General features: G+C 42.4%; 1 protein-coding gene across 2 annotated transcripts in view; it reads right to left on the bottom strand.

Moving 5' to 3' along the window:
• The window catches only part of Tec (tec protein tyrosine kinase), a 100,938-nt gene extending 82,614 nt beyond the window's left edge, over positions 1-18,324 (bottom strand). For both annotated transcript variants that reach the window (XM_090343630.1, XM_090343631.1), the window contains exon 1: positions 18,296-18,324. The gene's annotated coding sequence lies outside the window, so the exon portion shown is untranslated. The remainder of the gene's footprint in view (positions 1-18,295) is intronic.
• Between the last annotated feature and the right edge of the window lie 4,764 nt (positions 18,325-23,088).

The following is a 23,088-nucleotide window of genomic DNA, read 5'->3' as shown; positions in this document are numbered from 1 at the left end:
AGCCCTACAATTATTGGTTAACCTGGGGTAGTCCAGTGTCTCCATCAATCTATTGCATTTACTTAAAGTTTTTTTTTGTTTGTTTGTCAGATATTATCCCTTCTAATCAGGAATGGAATGAGCATAGAACCTAGAACCAGCAGAGCTGGGTTCTAAATATAATTTTGCAATTAACTAGCTAGGTGACCTTGGGTGAGGCATCAACTTCCCAGACCTAAAAGTTTTCTCGTCATTACTTTGTCCATGCCCAAAACAGGAGGGGCAGGAACTGCCCTGTGAAGAGGTGGAATTATTGATGTAAGGTAGACATAAGTAAAGACAGAGGGACAGGCAGACAGACACTCTACATCATTCCATTGCAGAGTACAATAAGAAATGCATAAACCATTTAACAAAATGTTCCTCAAACTGTGTTCCTCAGCACATAGTAATAATTGTCAGATGACAACACATGTTCACACAGACCATAATCTCCTAGGAAGAGAGATACTGACTCATTCTCTACTGCAGGATCAGTGGCTTGAGCAAAGTGTCCAGATGCTACACGCTGGTTGAATGAGTGAATGATGATTGGATGGCCAAATAAATACATTTAGAAAAAGCTGGGTTAAACACCACCAAACTGGTTTCTCAGAGCCTTTACTATGTGAACAAGCTATGAATCACATAGAATGTGGTGTTTCTCAACCTTTTTGGATCACAGCACTCATTGTATTTCCCTTGAACCTTACTATTAACATCTCCCAGAGTTGTAGTATTCTAATAAAAACAATCTGGGAAACATCATAGGCTTACATAATATAGGTCATTTTTACTATTGTGATATAAATGTTATCTTTTTTCTCTTTATTCATAAAGTAGTTAAAAGGCCAAGTAATGTGATTCATATCTAGTGTATACTAGATATGCATCCAGAATCCCTGTCTCTTCCCTAGCCAGCAGGGCCTCAGTTTCTTCCAGTTCCTCTGAAGCAGAGGTCCTGCCTCATTTCTCTGCCCTGCCCAGATCACTCATGGCCAGCTTGTTTTGCAAACACTTCCATCTTTCCTTTCACTACCTCTTCTCTCCATAGCCCTAGTCTTAGTATGAACTTCCTTAAACTGCTTTTATCCCCTATTTGCAACCATGTTTTAATCTTGATCTTTACAATATCCTACCCCCTCTCCCATTCATAATAAAGAGTGTACTTTCTCTTACATTCTCTCCAACCTAGGTTCCCAAGTGTTTTCTTACCATTGCTATCTTAGTACCCACGCGAGCAAACACATAAAGTATTCCTAGCCAGGTTTAGGCTCATGTTCCCTCTTCCTGGAAGGCTCTTTGATTTTGATCCACCTATTGATATCATTTTCTTTTTTCTTTTCTTTTCTTTTTTTTTTTTTTTTTTTTTTTTGTCGATCATGGGACTTGAACTCTGGGCCTGGGCACTGCCCCTGAGCTCTTCAGCTCAAGGCTACCTCCCTATCCCTGGAGCCACAGCGACATTTCCAGTTTTCTCTTCATTAATTGGAGGTAAGAGTCTCATGTTCTTTAGTTATTTAGTGCCCAGGCTGGCTTTGAACCTTGATCCTAAGATCTCAGCCTCCTGATTAGCTAGGAATACAGGCATGAGCCAACATGCTTGGCTTTTTTTTTTTTTAAGTTCTCGACTCCAAGTAATCTCATGTCTTGATTGCAAGTCTTCCTCTTGGTAAAACTAACTACTCCATGAACTACCCTCCTCTTCAAGGCAACTGCACCACCACTCAAACATAGTGAAAGCTATGTTTATAAAAACACAAAGAGGAGCCAGGCACCAGTGGCTCATGCTATAATCCCAGCTACTCAAGAGGCTGAAAGCTGAGGATCATGGTTCAAAGCCAGTCCAGGCACCAAAGTCTGTGAGACTCTTATTTCCAATTAACCACCAGAAAACCAGAAGTGGTGCTGTGGCTCAATGCTAGCTTTGAGCTCAAGAGCTCAGGGACAGCGCCCGGGCCCAGAGTTCAAGCCCCACAACTAACCAAAACACACACACACACACACACACACAGAGGGAAGCAGCCTTGGAAAAGAAGACAATCACATGGATCAATCAAGGAGAAAATCTAAGAGGCGGGTAAAAGAAGGAGCCACTAGAGCAGGGCACAGTGGCTCACACCTATCTATAACCCTAGTTACTCAGGAAGCTGAGATCTGAGGATCAAGGTTCAAAGCCAGCCCAGGCACTAAAGTGGCACTGTGGTTCCAGGGGTAGGGCAGTAGCCTTGAGCTGAAGAACTTAGGGACAGCTCCCAAGCCCAGATTTCAACGACCAACGAAAAAGAAAAAAGATACACTAGGAAGGTTATTGTGGGACTAGCTTCATCCCTAAAAGCCTTTTGCATGAGGGCAGAAAAGTGATGTCCTATAAGTAGCTGAGAGAAAAACCAGAAGAGAGTAGAGCAGAGCAGACTACAGGGCTGTTTTTCTTCTGTGAGGAAACCCAGGGTGTGGGAGAGTTGATTCACAGTGGAACAATGCTCTCTGAGGACCATGGAAAAAGATGCAGGAAGCAAGCCAGCAGAAGAATGGAAGTTCAGAATTGCAGGAGGAGGAGGAGTGAGAGATGGTGGGCAGTTGATAGAAAGGCCGGTAATGGAGGATCTTGGGGATCAAAGCCAGACTGAGGCCTGGGCTGGCTGCCCAGAGTGTCAGGGGCCAAATGAGTTCAGTATTCCATAGTCTTTGATCAGCAATCAAAGAGTAGGTTTGGGAATAACATTTCTGAGGTCTATGAAGAACAGATTTCCACTCCTGGGACCATTCTTACCCCACCCAGATCCATGTGTGGGGGCCATACAAAGGGTGGGAAAGCAGGAGGGAGGGGCTTGGGTGTGGTGCCTCCTTTCACTAGGGCAGAGCTTACACAACTGAAAGAGAGTTGAGCGGACTGGGACAAACAATACAGAGATCAAAGGCACAGTTCAGGCATCAGGTAGGCATCTACACCCAAGAAGCAGTGGTCCTGCTCTCATGTGAAAGGAATGGGATCCAAAAGAGAAAAAAAAATCATTTGCTAAAAGTCTATATAGTAGGCAGGGTCTTTTTCAAGTGCAAACAAGTATATGTAAGCAAACCAACAACAGAATGAACACGCTGGCTTACATAATTAGGAGTCCTGAGATTCATCAGGCACAATGACGCCCTCCAGATGTTGCCATCTGGGCTCTCTTGGCCACTTGAGGCTACCTCTCACTGCATGAAGGCCTCATTCTTGCCTAGAAGATGGCAATGGCTTTCTCTACATAGCAAGGGAAAATGGACCAGGACGGTCTGAATTACATTAGTCTCGTAGCAAAAGACCAAGAGGAAAGGATTATCTAAATTTGAGCAAAAGCAGAGGCTGGGATGCCAGCCTGGATCATGTGCCAACCCTAAGACAATCACCTAGTCAAACTGCAGATGCTTCTCAGATTGGCTAGAGCTAAAGCACATGACTACCCTGCACTTGCTGTCAGCTCTACCCAAACACATGAATGTCTCAAAGAAAAGAAGTCTGGGCCAAAAAATAAAGCCCATTATTACACCACATGTCCCTCAGGTCCCAGGAACCCAAAGGGAAGTCTATTCCTTTAAAACACAGAAAATCTTTGAAGTCAGCCAGGACTGGTTTTAGCATTCACTAGATATGTGACCTCAGGTAAATTACTTAATTTCTCAGTGCCTCTGTTTCCTTATTGGAAAATGGGCTAATCACAGTGCCTACATCCTGGAAATGTTTGTGAGGATTAATGAAATGATGCGCATACACTGTGAAGCAATAAACCTGTACACAAAGTGATCAATAACTGGCCTCTATTATTAGTATTAGTAACAATAACTAGTGTCATTAGAACAAGGGTGAGCAAGGACTCATGACAAAGGCAGCCTTGTCAGCATTTGAATAAATCAGCTCTGGATCAAGCATCATTAAGGGCAGCTCAGGATATAATCCAGAGACCCATGAGTCAAACCCAGATAGTCATTCCAATTCATGAATGTGCTCAACCCCCGCTGCGCTCCCAGCACTGGGAATTCCAATTATGAGTAAGACACACATATGGCTCCAAGGTAAACTGCCACAAGTAACTACTGCTCTGTGCACATTTTCTGAGGAAGAGGCTGATTAGGGGTGATTGCACACTTTCAGCCTCTGGGACAGGGCCTTAATTGTGTGTTGAGCACAAGAGAACAATGAAGGCAGATACCAGTGACTCAACCCTATAATCCTACTCAGGAGCCTGAGATATGGAAGAAGGTGATTGAAAGCCAGGCCCTGCAAACAAACAAACAAACAAACAAACAAACTTCAGGATTCTACCTCTAAAATAAGGAGGAAAAGGCCAGGTTAAAGGCATGGCTGAAGTGGTTGAGCATCAGTCAAGCAAGCAAATTAACCAAGCATGAGCTCTGAGTTTAAACCCCAGTAGTAACAGAGACAAAGAATGACACACAGAGAGACAGAAAGACAAGCAGGCAGGGAGGCGGGTAGGCAGGCAGGCAGACAGACAGACAGATGGATGGATGGACGGACAGAGAGAACATAGAAGCCACAGCCTCCAACCCATTCAAAAAAAAAAAAAAAAAAGCGTTCACATGAATTAGGAAAATGTGTCCCTTCCTTTAAAAACTTTGCTTTCGTCTTCCTAAGAAGTATTGCAGTGAATAAACAAATTTACTAGGTCTATAATGCAAATGATATCCTAAAATGCTACAGTATATATCTTGCATAACTGTATGTGGTATCCCTGAACACAGAGAAGGAAAATATGACAGGCTGCAAAGGGTCAGAGGCAGGTATAGGAATGGAATATGTGAGTCCCTGGGTCTCTGGTTGACAGAGTAGCACTTGCTATGGAACTACACTGGTTAGTACCATGACTCATCATAAGTAACTATTCAGCACTTAAAAGGTACAACGAAGAACTAGATCTTTAACTTCTTATATACCTGAACTCAAAACTTTAAACTGAAGTATACCTTTTTTCCATTCATGACGAATTCATTATTTGACAGAACATTTCACTTCATCCACTGCAACACTAAAGATATTGTGCTGTGTATATTATCTTGTATTACTTACAAGTTGCTTGCAGTATCTAGTAATTCCAGAACAATTACCTAGTAAAAGTATGTTTTTACACATGGGGATTACATAGCCTGTATCACAAAATTAACTTCACCTATTTCTTTTTCCATTTTTAAGGTGATTACTAGAAATGTTTATGTTATCTGTATGGCTTACAGAGATATTTCCATTTGACAATGTCCTATGAAGACTTCTTATTACCTATAAGGTTAAGGACTTCAGGCAATGCCCAGAAAAATTGACTGTTTTGGTTTACTTGAAATTTACCCATAGGAAAATATAACAGCAAGAGATGAGGAACACAACTCAGAAACACACAAGAGAGAGCTCCGGCCTTCTACTGCATTGTTCTGAATTCTTGCTCCACCATGTACCAAGTAATACAGAACCTCCCTGAACTTCAGTCTCATCATCTATAACATGCTGGAGTTAATCTTAAATTATATATGTTATAATCTTATATAAATTCCTTATTTTTACAAATACATTTTAAAATATATATACATATATATATGTATTGTGTGTGTGTGTGCGTGTGTCTCAGTCGTGGGACTTGAACTCTGGGCCTGGGTGTTGTCCCTAAGCTCTTCAGCTCAAGGCTACCATCCTACCCCTTGAGCCACAGCTCCACTTCGTTTTCTAGTGGTTGAGTCTCACAGACTTCCGTGCCCGGGCTGTCTGTGAATCTCGATCCTCAGATCTCAGCCTCCTGAGTAGCTAGGATTACAGAGGTGAGCCACTGTACTTGGCTTAATTCTATTTATTTTTAATTACATATAATTCAATTACATCTGTATCTCAAAGAAATGGTCTGACCTTTGTCTTTCTTTTTCTTACTTTTTTTAATTGTACAAAATAATAATTTCATTATGACTTTTTCATGTGTATACAATGTACTTCATATTCACCTCACCATTTTGTGTTGTACCCTCCTTCCCACAGCCTCTCCCAAGTAGTACCTCACTTACATTAACATGTTTTATTTTTTTAGATCTAGATTCTGCATGGGAGAGAAAACATACAATATTTGTCTTTGTGAGTATGGTCTATGTGACTTGATTTCATCCATTTTCCTGACAATTACTTAATTTTTTTCATTGTGGCTAAATAACACTCCACTGTGTATGTATACTACAATTTATTTATCTATTCACCTGCTGATGGGCACCGAGATTAGTTCCATAGTTTGATGAATAGCCCTGCTATAAATATGGATGTCCACGTATCTCAGCTGCAGATGTAACAAGCTCAGGAGAGGTACAGCTGTATCAGACAGTAGTACTAGTTTTACCTTTCTGGGAAACTTCCATGCTGATTTCCATAGTGGCTAGACTCATTTTCATTCCCACCAAGTATAAAGTGTTATCTCCCCCCACCCTCCACCCCGAAACACATACACATACACACACACATACACCCTCACCATACCACTTCTTTGCTCTGCCAGTCCTCCTTTAAGTCCTGATTTTAAAAATTATTTCTTTCAAATTTACACTCTAATAAATTTACATAGAATCTTTCCTAAACTTTTAAAGTCACAGATCTCGCAACCTTCCTCTTAGTGATCTTTAAGAACACTGATGAACAGTTCACATGATTTCTACTTACAAAAACAGGACTGCATTCTCTCAAAACTACTGTATTTGCTTAAAACATTATCAATGGGGCTGGGAGTTTGGCCTAGTTGGAGAGTGCTTGCCTAGCATGCATGAAGACCCAGGCTCAATTCCTCGGTACCACATACATAGCAAAAAGCCGGAAGTGGTGCTGAGGCTCAAGCGGTAGAGTGCTATCCCTGAGAAAGCCCAAGGACAGTTCTCAAGCCCTGAGCCCAAGCCCAGGACTGGCAAAAAAAAAAAAAACCACTATCAATGAACGGTCGAATTTTAAACTCTATTTGTTCCATAGACACTGCACTAAATCTACCTTCTGATTCTTAGGAGCTCACTGTCTTCTCTGACCTCACTTGTCTCATCTATAAAATGGGCCTAATATAGACAGAGCCTTTGCCAAGAGACAAGCCATTTCATTGTCGGTGGGGTATATAAAACACTCACAGAAAAGCTCAACGTTCTTTATAAGCATTAGCCCATGAATCTTTCTGAAGTGGACTATTAATTATGTGTCATTATGCTTTGTTCAATAGATGGAAAAACATGAAGCATGAGAACATAGTTAACAGCTAACACAGAAATACAGCCGAGGGGGGGGGTGGGGTGGGGAGGGATTAAGATATACAGCCTAGACTTTAAACATTAAAACACATTACCAAGAAAGATGTCAAGAAAAACCTAAACAGGAATTCTCTCTGCTCTAGTTCTTATCAAGAAATCATACCAACATGAATTTCTCTAATGTCACTGGTTGATTGCCTGTGCACCTTACTGAGCCCAGCTTGTTCACACAGCCCAGAAACAGAAAAATAAGTGGGAGGGCTGGAGTTTCCTAAAGGCTACCAATGCTTTTCTGCCTCAAAGGAAGGTTCATAAGCCCTAGATCAAGAACAGAGGTCAAAGGGAGCTATGTGGCTACCATAACAACCTCTCCATCTTTTGTTATTGATCATTGGAGACTTCTCCTATCAAAATAATTCACTTAGAATTATATATACAAACCAGTGCTGTGGCTCATGCCTGTAATCCTAGCTACTCAGGAGGCTGAGATCTGAAGATCATGATTCAAAGCCAACCTGGGCACTAAAGTCTGTGAGACTTTTATCTTCAAATTAACCACTAGAAAATCAGAAGTGGGGGCCGGGAGTTTGGCCTAGTGGTTAAAGTGCTTGCCTAGCATGCAGGAAGACCCGGGTTCAATTCCTTGGTACCACATACATAGAAAAAAGCCGGAAGTGGTGCTGAGGCTCAAGTGGTAGAGCTCTAGCCTTGAGAAAGTCCAAGGACATTGCTCAGGCCCTGAGCTCAAGCCCAGGACTGGCAAAAAAAAAAAAAAAAGAAAAGAAAAGAAAATCAGAAGTGGCGCTGTGGCTCAAGGGGTAGAGTGGTAGCCTTGAGCTGAAGAGCTGAGGGACAGCGCCCTGTCCCAGAGTTCAAGCCCCATGACCAACAACAACAACAACAACAAAAAACAATGTTACATAAATATGGAAACAATCCAAATGGCCAACAGCTACAGAGCATAGGAAGAAGGAAAAGCTACAGTACTGGATGAAATTACCACAAGAACACAGCCTTTGGCTGGGAGTTCCAGAGCACATCTATAATCCTAGCTTCCTGGGAGGTGGAAGCAGGAGGATCATGAATTTGAGACCAATCTGGGAAAAAAATTAGCAAGCCCCTATCTGAAAAAAATAAAACACAACAAAACAAAATCAATCAGGCATTTCTCAATTGGTAAAGTGCTTGCCTAGCAAATGTGGGGTCCTGGGTTCAAATCCTCAGTGGTACAAAAATAACAAGCATAGCTACTCTAGATGGGCCTATCAGGTTCTGTGACTTATTGCTGGGTACATTCTACAGCCACAGGAGATACAGCTGAATCTTCTGACCTCATCCAACACAAAGACAACACTGTCCACCTAAAAAGGTCCATAAAGAGATTAAAAAAAAAAAAACTACAGATAAGCTTAGGTGGCTAGTACTTCTTATATTTGTGTCCTTCTCACAATACAAGAATCCTAATTCCCAGAACAGAATATAGAAAAAAATTACCCAAAGAAATAATACTGGCGGGAAGGAGGGCAGGAGGTGGGGGGGAACAAGAAGGTTAGCCACACTACTACATTTTATTAGATGGCGTAGGGAGAGTCTTACAGTATAGCTCAGTAATAAAACACATGCCTAACATATATACAAGGGCCTGGGTTTGGTCCAAATTCATTTAAAAATTTTAGAAATTATGTTTAAGGGGATGGGAGTGTGGCCTAGTGGGAGAGTGCTTGCCTAGCATGCATGAAGACCTGGGTTTGATTCCTCAGTACCACATACACAGAAAAAGCCCAAAGTGATACTGTGACTCAAGTGGTAGAGCACTAGCTTTGAGAAAGATGAAGGACGGAGTCCAAGCCCTGAGTTCAAGCTCCAGAACTGAGGGGGGGAAAAAAGAAAGAAAATTATATTTGAAAGTTGGAGAATATCTCAAAACACTTTATTAGCATGACAAAATACCACCCATTATTTAAAAAAAAAATGTTCTTCAATTAGGACTCTAGAAATTTTCTGAGTACCTTTTAAAAGTCAACTCAAATGATAGAAATGACTGGGAAGGGTTCACAAAGATTCTCTCTGGAATGTTTTTGGGTTCTCCTTAGTTTCTTCTTTGTAAACATCATTGTTTGGTTTTAGGGGGGTTGTTTGTTTTTTGGGTTTTTGTGGGGGTTTTTTTGTTTGTTTTTTTTTAATCATGGGGCTTGAACTCTAGGCCTGGACACTATCCCTGATTTTTTCAGCTCAAGGCTATCACTCTACCACTTGAGCCATGGCACCACTTTTGTTTTTCAGATAGTTAATTGGAGATAAGAGTCTCACAGTCTTTTGTACCCAGGTTGGCTTTGAACTGCAATTCTCAGGTCTCAGCCTCCTGAGTAGCTAGTATTACAGGTGTGAGCCACCAGCACCTAGCTTAAGCATCACTATTTGCATTTTCTAACAACATATAAAGCTAAAAATTTTTGGTTTGGGGGTTTTTGTCCATTGTGGGGCTTGAACTCAAGGCCTAGGTGCTGGTAAGTGGAGATATGAGTCTCAGAGGGACTGTTCTGCACAGGCTGGTTTTGAACCACAATCCTCAGACCTCAATCTTCTGAATAGCTAGGATTATACACATGAGCTACTTACACCCAGCTTGTTTTTTGTTTTGTTTTGTTTTTGTGGGGGGTTTTTGTCAGTGTAGGGTCTTGAACTCAGAGCCTGGGCACTGTCCCTGAGCTTCTTTTGCTCAAAGCTAATGCACTATCACTTGAGCCATAGCACTACTTTCAGCTTTCTCTGTTTATATGGTACCAAAAAATCAAATCCAGGGCTTCATGCATGCCAGGCAAGCACTCTACCACTAGGCCTTGCTGTAGGCCCTGTTTTTGGTTTTTTGTTGTTGTTGTTTTTAATTAAAGAATTTATTAACATTAAGTTTTACATCATATTTCAAATAACATGTTTACAAACAGGTATTCAAGAAGGGAATCTCTATATACAACCACTGGCACTTAGATTTTAAAACATAATCAAAATTAGGCTGAGGGTTAATATGTCATAGATATATAATAATCTATGTAATAAAACATGTCTATAGAGTCATAAGGTTTTGTGACTATGTAGTTGTGTTTATATTTCCAGTACCATGTCCTGTTTTTTTGGTTTTTTTGATACAGGGTTTCACTTATGTATCCCAGGCTGGCCTTGAGCACACAATGTAGGCCAGAGTACTACAAAAGCCAACAAAATCACCACTCTAGGCTAAGAAGTATATAAATGGAAATCAACCCTGTAATCCTAGCTACTAAGAAGATGAGATCTGTGAATCACTGTTCCATGAGACTCATCTCAAAGTAATCAGCAAAAGCTGGAAGTGGAGCTGTGGCTCAAATGGTTGAGCACTTATCTTAAGCAAACAAGCTCAAGGACAGTTCCAAGGCTTGAGTTCAAGCCTAGTATCACACACACACACACACACACACACACACACACACACACAGCCAAATAATACCATATGTCTCAGTGAAGAATATTACTAATATGAGAAACAATATACTTGGAAAAAATGTATACTATGTTTCCATAGATAGATCTCCAAAATAAAATAAAAGTCAAGACTTTCATGAATTTAGAGTAGTAAACCCAGCTTGTAAATTCTGACCAAATAATTTATGTAACTGCAAAGTATCCCCAAATTACCTAGGATACACCATCAGCACATTGATCAAGTATTTATCAAGCATTGTGCTTTCCCTTACTATCCATCTGGGAAGAGCTAATGTTAAATTCTTGGGGACATTACAGGAAAACACAGCACAGTGAATGAGATTGCAATGGCTTAAATATTTTCTTCAAGAAAGAGAAGAAGGCCTGTGGCAATCATTTCATTCATAAAGGCTACAGGGTTCTAGTTGAATAAATCAACTAGCTATCATCTACCAGCAATAAACTCTCTACAAACCCTGCTCCACTGTTGCTGTCCCCAGCACTCCTGTTTCTGACCTTCCCAATGGGCAGCTGGGCGTGGTAAAGAGAAAGGCAAGCTCTGCCTTTGCTGCAGGTAGGGTGGTTAGAGACAACATTCTTTCTGTGCAGTGGAGGCTGGTGTTTGTCAACACAACTCTGTGTGTAATCACAGAGAATGCTGGGGCTGTGAGGCTACCTGGAGAGAATGCTGGAAGGTCACACTGCATGAAGGAAACCTGAGGTGACTCATTGGGTAAACTGGGGCTGGGAAAGTTGCAGGGAGCAGGGGAACTCAGACATCTCTACAAAAGCCAGCCAGAAACAGGAAGTTGGTACACATTCCAAAAAGGGCAGGAGCTTAAAAACCGGAAGAGTGGATCCTGCTGCTGGGAAAAGAGTTATGTGGTACACTGGCCTCCAAGAAAAACACCACACCTGCCCCTAAGGCCACCACTAACACCAGGTACATCTTTCTAGTTGAAATCATACAACCAGCAATAAGAGAAAAGACAAAAACATTTTAGAGGGTGGAATAAAAAAGGAAGAGAATTGACTGGAAGTCTCTTTAGAAAGCTAGATTTCCCCATTTCCTTTCAGCTAGCCTAAGCAGTTTAGTGACTGCTTCTTCTCTACCCTTAGCAAAAAAAAAAGAAGAAAAAAAAGCTATGCGTTTCCTTGCCATCTACCCTACCTCTCAAAGTCTCTGTACATCAGGCACAGGTCAGGTGACAGGGAAAACAGCCTGGAAGCATTACTTGAGCATCTATCTACACACTATAAACTGAGACTTACAGCTTTCTTCTTCATGTAGTTCCCATATCACTGACAGCTTAGCTCTCTTTCAACCTCAAGAAGACTGTAAGCATCTTCTCAGAGGAATCTCTGTATCTCCCTACATTGAAGTTCATGGTCAAGGAACTCATTCTTCCCTTCAGCTTCTTAATCCCCCATTCTCACTGGAATGTAAACAGAAAACCAAGGGCCTCTGAAACATGACAAAAGCCTCTCACATAAAAGGGTGAGAAAGAACTGTACAGTAAGAAGACAGGAGTAACTTTTGCAAACTGAATCTACAAAGGAAGAGAAAGGAAAAGAGCCACCCTCATACACTTATTAAGCAATCTGAGGATTAGATCCTCATCCAAAAAAAGAAAAATACAGACACACTAATAAATCTGTAGTCAGTAGCTAATGCCTATAATTCACATTACTCAGGGTGCTCTGATCTGAGGATCATGGTTCAAAGCCAGCACAGGCAGAAATGTTCAAAACTACTCTTCTCTCCAATTAACAGCCAAAAAGCTGAAAGCAGAGATGTGGCTCAACAGGTAAAGCACCAGCTTTGAGCAAAAAAGCTAAGGGACAGTGCCTAGGCCAGTAGTGGCACCAAAAAAAATTTTTTTTTTTTTGCCCCCTTCTCTCTTTCTGGCCCCGCTCGCTCCGGCCCCGCTTGCTCCGGCCACCACTGCTTGCTTTCGCTCTCTGTCGCTTGTTGCAGTCTCGTCTCTGGCACTTTCGGCTTGGTTGTGTCTCGTCTCTGCCACTTCCGGCTTGGTTGTGTATGTGGGATACCGAGGAATCGAACCCGGGTCCTTGTGCATGCTAGGCAAGCACTTTAACCGCTAGGCCAAACTCCCAGGCCCACCAAAAAAAATTTTTTCATATATTTTTCATTGTAATTAATAGAAGGGTTACATTATATTCACATTATATTATATAGAAGGTGCATTACTTCACATACATTGATACCCTTTCTCATGTCTTGGTCACCATTTCCCTCCCCCCACACCTGCCCCTCATCTTGTTTTCCTCCTTTCCTATCTGACTTCAAATAACCAAATATGCATATATACAATATATCAGATAACAAGGTGAAATACTGTAACAATATGAGATAACCAAGGGACAGCAAAAGAGATGAGAAATAACATAGTACATTAAGGACAACAAACACTCATTATATGGCTTTTGTTTCTATATCCTGGAGGTCCTTTCATTTAGCATCATTCTATATGGCCTTATGTATCTAGGTTTTGTTCTATTGTAAATCTCTGCTAGGAGAGCCCCAGGTTTCTACTGATTATGACAAATGAGGGAAACCATTGAGCCTATGTTCCTTTGAGTCTAGCTTACTTCACTTAATATGATTTTTTTTCTAAGTTGTTCCATATCCTTACAAATGGCGCCAAAAATTTTAAATGAGGAGAAAGGGGAGAGGGCAAAGAAAATAACTTTCAACTTACAATATTAAAAAGATAATTACAGTCATTAAAATTTGGACTGAGTAATAAAACTGGGAAAGCCTTCCCCAAAAGTAATTTAAGGAAATAAAAGTACAGAAATTACAAAAAAAAGCAAGATAAGAAAATTAGAGGCCTAATTCAAAATATCCAATATTGAACAAGAGTTTCTGAATCAAACATGAGAGAAAATAAAAAGAAGAAATTGCCAAAGGGATAACTCAAGAAATTTTTTCCAGCCAGGCACAGTGGTTCCCACTTGTAATCCTAGCTACCAAGGCGACTTAAGATCTAAGTGTCAAGATTCAAAGTCAGACCAGGAAGGAAAGCCTAAGAGACTCATCTGCAATCACCCACCAATAAGCCAGAAGTAGAACTGTGGCTCAAAGAGGTAGAGCACTAGCCTCGAGTACAAAAACTCAGGGAAAGTGCCCAGGTCCTGCATTTAAGCCCCAGAACCAGCACCCTCCCCAATCCAAAAAAGAGAAAGAAAAACAGAAAGAAAGAAGAAAATTTTTCTAAACTTCAGGATTTAAGTTTGCAGATTCAAGGAGTTTAGCACACTGAATGAAAACAAGCACAACACCCTAAAACTTAAAGATTGTAGGGAAAAAAAGAAAATGTCATGCTCTACAGAGTACACAGCTAGTCATTAGGTAACCAATACACAGACTGACAGCAGGCAAAAACTGAGGCATTAGAACAGTGTTGGATGTCTTAACAGAAATACCACAATCTAGAATGCAATGGAAATGCTTTCCAAATTTTCCACCCTGAACTCCACATTCAGCCAAACTATAAATTAGTGGAAAAGAGATATTTGCAGGCATTTATGATCTTACAAAGACTCTTTTCCAAAGCTTTAAGAGATGAACACAGCTGGGCATGGTGGCTCATGCCTCGAATCCTGCTACTCAGGAGGCTGAGATCTGAGGATTGGGGTTCAAAGCCAATTCTGGCACTAAAGATCGTGAAACTCTTATCTCCAATTAACCACCAGAAAACAGAAGGTGGTACTATGGCTTAAGGGATAGGACGGTAGCCTTGAGCTGAACAGTTCTGGGACAGTGCCCAGGTGCAGAGCTCAAGTCCCATGACCTACAAAAATACAGAGGAAAGACACACAGGTATAGATTTAGAGATAGATACATATCAAGATATAGATATAGATATATGGCTACCAGGAGACTCAACCTGATGGGAATCCCTACCATGCTAATGAAGACAGGACCTCAGAAAGACTAAGCCCTATATAAGGAGACAACCACTCAGATTGTAGCAAGCCAGAAGGTTCCAGAAAGTCTTGAGAAAATAAAATTGACAGGAATCCTAACACACTTCAGTTTTTTACAAACTGGCCAAAATTTGTAGACTGAATTGATAGGGAATACAAAAGGAACAGATGAAGTAATTATTAATTCCAAGGAAAACAAGCCATGCTTGGCTTAGCCAGCAATATTGATCTTACCGCTCATCGATATTTTGTGTGTTCTGCTGCAAGGATAGGAAAATAGGGAGGCTGCCTTGAGTATGGGGATGGAAGGGAAAAAGAGCCAACTCATTCTCTTTCACAATGGGAAGTCCACAGATAATGCTTAAAACGGAAAAATTCAGGGAGTATCATCTATTCTCAATAAAGGTCAACAAATTCTATACCCTTGTTTCTGAAAGTGGAGAAATACAACCTGGATGAAAGTTAAAAGAAGAAAACAAAACCACTTTGAATTCTCTGCTCATACAAATTTATATCTGCTTACTCTTTTATCTCCCAATAGCAACTTCCTTTTTAAAGATTCCATTTTTGTCTCCTCTAAACAAAAGATAAATTTCTTATACTTCACTGCATATATAACTTGTGATCATCTGAGCTCTAAGTTGTCAAACACGGTGGAGAAATTAATAGCAATAATCCAGTTCAAAGAATGGATTTTTATCTCTCCGGGCCATGGAGAGATAAAAAGACAAGGCTAGGAGAAGGCAAGTTTGGAGCTACAGCAACTACGAAGACTCTCCTTCTAGGTTATTTTTCATTGCTATTTGCAATAATGCTCTTCTAATGACATATCACATGGAACAGGATAATTTTATAACTGCCAATGACCATTAGCCAACTTCACGTCAAACAGATTTGAATGCCCAATCTATGACTCTAATTCAGCTAATTCGGCTAGCTCCCAAGACTGCTGACCCCTGTTTTTTCACATCACCCACTGGAGACTGAACAAAAAGAGAAGTAAGACTATGTTCATGACAAACCTGACAGTATCATCATCAGACATATACTAATCAAACATAGGGACCTAGCACCAAGCTGAGGATCAATACTCCTTCATATTCTGGACCAAGGCTCCCTGACCTGAACAATGGGTTCTTGCGGTGGGGAGCCAGAGAGCTAGAAGACTACCAACCAGACTGGCCAGCCTGGAGGAACATGAATGCAGAACTGTTGGAGGCCCAAGAACAAGGTTGTCAGTATGCTGGATGCCTGTAGGAAAGCAATGAAGCCAGTAATTATTCTCTAAGCATCAAAGTAGGTCAGTCACTGCCCACAACACCTCCAACTTCCCCTTCAAAGGTCACTGCAAGGAGTAAAGGTTGCCATTCTCTGAGGCATACCCATAGTTTGATAAAATACAGCCCCTACCCTTGCATAGCCAAGTACTGAGAAAACAAGATCATCTCCAGATAGTGTGAAATAGATAAATAGCATGAAAATACTACAATATACATTAGCATTCTAAATTCTTTCCTATTTGGGAAGGCTCAAATTTTCTAGGTTAAAGACCCATATAGGGCAAAGGTTTTGCCAGTTACAGCACAGCACTGATTTGCATGTGTTTACACTAGTCAGTACAATCCACAAACTAGAAGATACACACCCAAGTCGGAAGAATGAAACTCATTAACATAAACACCCTACAGTAAGCATCCTGAGTTGGCAAGAATAGTAATACTGATTATATTAGCTGGAGTATGGAGAAAAGGAGTCTTTTGTAAGCACTGAAAATGTAATTTTTTTTGGCCAGTCCTGGGCTCGGGGCTTGAGCACTGTCCTTGGACTTTCTCAAGGCTAGAACTCTACCACTTGAGCCTCAGCACCACTTCCGGCTTTTTGCTATGTATGTGGGGTACTGAGGAATGGAACCTGGGTCTTCCTGCATGCTTGGCAAGCACTTTACCACTAGGCCAAACTTCCGGCCCCCTGAAAATGTAATTTTAAAAATACTTTCAAATGAGTCTCACAGACTTTGCTGCCTAAGCTATTTCAAACTGCAATTCTTTGATCTCAGCCTCCTGAGTAGTTGGGATTACAGTTGTGAGCCACTAGAGCCCACCTGACATTACCTTTTCTTTTGCTTAATTCAGTATTAGGATCTCTCATCATACAAATATCTTTTTTTTTTTTTTTTTTTTGCCAGTCCTACACCTGAACATTGTCCTTGGAGTTTCTCAAGGCTACAGCTCTACCACTTGAGCATCAGCACCATTTCCGGCTTTTTTCTATGTATGTGGTACCGAGGACATGAACCCAGGTCTTCATGCGTGCTAGGCAAGCATTCTACCACTAGGCCAAACTCCCAGGCCCGATACAAATATCTTTTGAGACATAAGCAATTCTTCTCCTGGAAAGTGTTTTTATATTTAATTCTATCCCAGTGAAAAATAGTAGTACTTAAAAAAAATACTTTCAAGTACTTAAAGGAAAAAATTGCCCTTATTTTTCCCTTTTGACTGTTAATTTGAGGGTTTTCTTTTTTCTTATTCAGACAGGGCTCATTATGTAGTCCAGGCTAGCATCAAAGTATCTTCTGTCTCAGTCTCCTGAAAACCATCTTTTCTTCTTGCCCACATAAATACAGTATTTCACACTATATATGATTCTCAAGGACTATAGAGCTACTTATTACTTCATAAATTAATCTGTTTCCCAAAATGTATTTCAGAGATCTGTGGTATTGGTGCTTTTTTTTTTTCTTCTTTTCCCCTTCCCAGCTCTGTAGGAAAGAATCATTAAGAAGGTAGTAAACAGAATTTCCTAACAGGAAAATAGGCACTCACTGGAAAAAAAAAAAAAACCATGGAGCATATGTTGCAAAATGTATAAACTATGTTGGATAGCCTTCAAACCCACTTTACCACCAGCCATCCTGCGGTTCCGACTTAACACTAAGATCAACTCCTCTGACCAAACATTCCACTTTGCAAAGAAGGACAGACAAGATTGCTCCCAAACCCGAGACACAGACAGCCTGTTATCCATGAAAATACAAGTGAAAAGGAAACTTAGCACCAGAGTGTACACTCCTGGCTTAGGGGGACTTAACCTTTCCCAGAGTTTCTGCTTTCAATATCCAAATCTACATTCCAGAAAGGCGGGGTGGGGGACGAAAACAATGAACTTGGTGCCACCGTGGAACACCTGGGTGGGTTCTTCCAAGCGTCAATCACGAGAAGAGGAAGCAACTCTGCCACCGGGCTGGGACGACAACCCAGAGCCAGTGGCTTTGGCCCAGAGACGCAAGGAGGACAGGCGCGGGGCGGGTGTTCCTGACTGGAACGGAGTTGGAGGCCGGGAGGCCGGAACGCGGCCGCCGACCGGAAGGCGTGTCCGCACGGGGGCACGCACCTGGGCTGTCTTCCTGGACCAGAGGGACCGGTCCCTCACCTGGCCCGGGGCGCACCGCGCGCCCGCGAGCCGCGCGACCCCGCCGGGGATGGAAGGAAGTCTTCCCCCGTTCCACGACGGTCCATCCCTCGGCACGTGGAGTCCTCCTGAGTCCGCGCGAGCCCCCGACCCGCCCCGCCCGGAGTCCCGCCATTCCCTCAGCTCCAGTTCACCAGCAGCGCCTTACCTGGCTGGAGCGCGCCGCTGCGCCTAGCCACGGCGAGAGCGAGGTCTGCACCGCGCTGCGCGCGGCGGCGAGACGCGAGCGTCGGCCCCGCCCCCGAACGCTCCGCCCCCGAACGCTGTCCCGCCCCCCAGCGTTCTGCCCCGCCCCCGAGGGACCCACTCCGCTGGAGAGCTCCGCCCCGCCCCCAGCGGCCAGCCACGCCCCCGAGCGCTCTGCCCCGCCCCTGAGTGACCAGCCCGGCCGGGTTGCTCCGGCCCAGTCCGCTCCGCCCGGGTCCGCACCGCCTCCGCGGTCACAGAAGTAGGTCGGAAGCGCGCTGAGTCCTTTGCACCCCTCAGTTTCGGGAAGCGTCTTGTTTGTTCTCCAACGCGGCATTGGGGCTCCCTAAGTCCCGGCTTGGGGCCCTCGACCTGCGGGGGGGCTGGAAGACCCGAAGTCACCTGTGGGTGACGGGGAGCTCCGTGGGAACCAGAAACTGCTCCTGCCCTCGGGCTGACACGGTGCCCGGGGAGGCAGGCGTTTACCGTGAGAGTAACTGGAGAACACTGGCGAATCTGAAGGACCTGGGCACAAGCCAGGGCCTCGTGAGGTAGTCCTGGGGTACTTTTCGGTATGTTCTGCTCCTGAAGAGTAGAACGCCTTCCTGCAGGTCTCGTCGTGTGCCAGGCGCTCTCCTAGGTACCTGTATTAAAACTGCTGTGAATGCCAGGCGCCAGTGCCTCGAAACTCTAATCCTTGCTACTCAGGAGGCGGAAATCTGCAGATGGTTCCAAGTCCGTGAGGCTCTTCAGTGAACTACATAAAAGAAGCCAGGAGTGGAGCTGTGGCTCAAATGGTAGAGCACTGTGGCTTTGAGCACAAGATCTCAAGGGCAGCGCTTAGGCCCTGAGTTCAAGCCCCAGAATGGGTACACACACACACATTATGATCCCACAGCTGGTGATTCACTCCTGTAATCCTAGCTACACAGGAGGCTGAGACCTGGGGATAGTAACCTAAGCCAGTCAGGCAAAGGCAGAAAAGTCCAAGAGACCCTTATCTTCAATAAATTACTTAGAAAAAGCGGGAAATGGTGTTGTGGGTCAAGTGGTAGAGAGCTAACCTTGAATCAAAGAAGTTCAGGGACAGTGAGTGCCCAGGCCCTGAGTTCAAGCCTCAGGACTGACAAATAATAAATAATAATAATAATAATAATGATGATGATAATAGCCAGGGGTTGGTGGCTCATGCCTGTAATCTCAGCTTCTAGCTTCTCAGGACTAGCTAGGGAGGGGTGGAAGGTGGGGAAGCTCAGAAACAATGTCTAGGCCCTGAGTTCAAGTCCCAGGACTACTAAAAAAACAAGTATTTGTTTAATGTGCTTACGGTTACATAGTTAATAACTGGTAGAATTCAAATTCATGCTCTGTAATTCCAGAGGTTGTGATCTTGACCACAGTGTTACTAAACAACTTCTTATACTTAAGTTTTTCAGCTTTCCTTGAAATTTCTGTTATCATTCTTACTTGACAGCTGTGGCCTGATGATTATAGCTGCTATTTCATCACTTCCCCTTCATGCTCCGATGTAGGTTTTCAGATCTTGCTCTGCAATACATTCCTTTGGACTTGCAGAATGCAAAAGGCATGGAGAGAAACAAGAATATGAAGATTACCTCAATTTCAACCTAGTCAAGAAGAATCAACATTAGTGTTAACTCTGAATTACAGAATTTTTTTTTTTTTGCCAGTCCTGGGCTTGGGCTCAGGGCCTGAGCACTGTCCTTGGACTTTCTCAAGGCTAGAGCTCTACCACTTGAGCCTCGGCACCACTTCCAGCTTTTTTCTATGTATGTGGTACCGAGGAATCGAACCCGGGTCTTCATGCATGCTAGGCAAGCACTTTAACACTAGGCCAAACTCCCAGCCCTACAGAATATTTTTAAAGTAATTGCAACATAGTAAGTGCAAATAGCTGTAGAATATCTTTTTAAATATCTTCATATCTTTTCCCTTCCTACTACTACTTAGTTCCTTCCTCTTCCGAGTAACCTGTTGTTTACAGCTCCTTTCCCTATTGCAGCAACAGCTCTGTGTCTCACATGCTTCCTCCCAGTGTTGACTTGCCCCTTCCTCCAGGTAGTAGGCTAGAATAAAATACTAGACAAGTGACCTTCTCCAGACAATGATGGATGAGAAGTTCAGGGTAAATGCCCCAGTTTGTTTGTTCCATGGGTGGTACATCTCTGGGCCATTCCCCATAATACCCAGTAGGACTGAGGGCCAGTTGACACCAAAAAAGATCTACTCATGAAGGCACCTTATATTTCCTTCTCTCCCATTTTGGTCTCACTTCCCCACTTCCTTATAGGTATTGTCAGGAATCCACTCCTGAATAAATCCACTTGTTTGAGATCTGATGAGAGATCATCCTACTTGAAGATGATCTATCCCAGAGAAGCGTGACCAGCACAACATAATCAGGAGGGCTGAGCGCCAGTGGCTCAAGCCTATAATCCCAACTACTCAGGAAGCTGAAATCTGAGAGTCACAGTTTGAAGCCAGTTCATAAAACAGTTAACCACCAAAAAGCTGGAAGGAGAGCTGTAGAGTGCTAACCTTGAGCAGAAAAACTCAGGGACAGCATACAGGCCCTGAGTTCAAACCCTAGGACAGTCACGCATACATACATATATATATACCAAAAAAAAAAACGGGGGGAAGGGGGAAGGTAAAAAGCTGGATGGCATTTAGGTAGAAAGATATTATGATCTAGCTTCAGACTGAAAAACAGAAGAGTAAAAGCAAAAGCATGTGCCACCCAACTCACATTCTTTCCTTCTCACCTCTGAATTCATGTAAATCTAACTTTCCACTCACTTTACACAGATGGGTTTGCTCTTCATCTTTAGCTTCTTCATAGGCAACTCTGGCTGGCTGGGTCTAGGCCCCCAAAAGTCATAATTTAAATCCCTAACCCACAATGTAACTATGTTCAGACGTACAAATTTGCAGAAGGAAATTAAAGTTAAATGAAGTCAAAATCCCAAAGGACTGGTGTCTTTAAAGAAAAGGAGAAATAGGAATATGCACATAGAAGATAGCATGTGATTCAGAGATGACCACTACTGGCAAGCCAAAGAATGGCCTTGAGAGGAATTCCCCTTATTCCCATCTTTTTTTTTCCTGGTGGGGGGAGGTGTCTGTCTTGGGGCTTGTACTTAGGACCTGGGGGCTCTCCCTGAGCTCTTTTTGCTCAAAGCTACAACTCTATCATTTTGAGGCACAACTGGTGGTTAATTGCCGATAAAAGTCTCACAGACTTTTCTGACTAGACTGTCTTTGAACTAAGATCCTAAGATCTCAGCCTCCTGAGTAGTTAGGATTACAGGCAGAAGGGCAGAAGTCGACAGCTTCTGGCCAGAAGGAGGAAGAGAAGAAGGAAGAGGAGGAGGAGGAGGAGGAGGAGGAGGAGGAGGAGGAGGAGGAGGAGGGTACTTTACTTAGGTCTTCAAATTTTTTTTTGAAATTCTGAAAGACAATTGGAAATTGGCAAGCACTACTTTTACCCCAAAGGAACAGGATCATTCTGATGTACTCCAAGGAAAATATGAAATTCTGAAGCAATACTTTTCTTCAATTAGAAGAAAAGAAAATAACTATATGATAGTCTTTCCTATGTTCCTCGCACAAAATGAGTTCTGTTTTTAGAACTTTGATACTTCTTTTATTTTCACAACTTAAGATCCCAACTTTTATAACTTTTATTTCTAGTCCCCAAATTCTCATAACTTTTCCTGTAGGACGAAGTGGAAACCAGAATTCCATCACAATTCACTGGACCTTTTTTCTTTTTTAATGCTGGATATATTTTTATTTTGTTTTTGTATTGTGGACTTTCTTTTCTTTGTAATTAAAATGCTACCGTTGTGAATGTATTTCTCAGACATACATGTTTTATCTTCTTCAGACTCCAGATTTGTGTCAGTGCATATGAATGCATCCACTCAGCATAATATACTTTCGTAAGAGCAATTTGAGGAAAGAGATCTGGAAGAAAATATGTATGTTTGTAAGTACCAAGAAAACAAACATGGAACAGTAAAATGAGACAAGAATGCCTGCGGGGAGGTGTTCTTTTTTCCTTCATTTAAGGTTTTTTTCCCCATGAGGAACCAAACATCTTGACCTTAACCTTCTAAGCACCAGAGCTGAGAAAATCCATGTGTGTTATTTAAGCCAGCCACACTGAGGTTCTTTGTTGTAGGAATTATAGAAGACTAATACGACAACCCTCAGAAGACAGGGGACACTTGAGGTACATATAAATCTTTCCATATTCAGTTCTTCAAGCACTCATTCATTTATTTTTATTTATTTATATTTTCTTTTGAGGCTGATCTCCCAGGCTGACCACAAACTCATGGTTCCCCTACCTCAGTCTCCTGAGTGCTGAGTCACTAGCCATTATACCAGCTCCTAAGATGACAATTCTGAAAGGCACTTCCTATCCTGTTCAGATGATTTCAGCAGAATCAAGGTGCTCATGTCCTAAGCACGGACTTCCATAATCCACAGCATACCCTGGTATTGGCTTTTCCTACTTTCCTGTCTTACTCCTATTTTCTAGGATCATCCTAAGTGTACTGTTGCCACTCAGGACCTTAATTCAACCTCTCCTTTTGGGGAAAACCGCCGCTAAGCCATGAACTACCCTTGAGACTTTAGTAGGACCTGAAGTTTAAAGGATTTCTAATCAAAGCTGCCCTAAGCAATTCATGCATCCAGCATATGTGCCCACAGCGCCTCCTAATG

The sequence above is a fragment of the Megascapheus bottae genome, chromosome 13, assembly GCF_031878675.1.
Source record: "Megascapheus bottae isolate mThoBot1 chromosome 13, mThoBot2.hap1, whole genome shotgun sequence".
NCBI classification, from domain to species: Eukaryota; Metazoa; Chordata; class Mammalia; order Rodentia; family Geomyidae; genus Megascapheus; species Megascapheus bottae.
The sequence above is the reverse complement of the archived record's forward strand: the minus strand, read 5'-3'. Positions and strand labels throughout refer to the sequence as shown.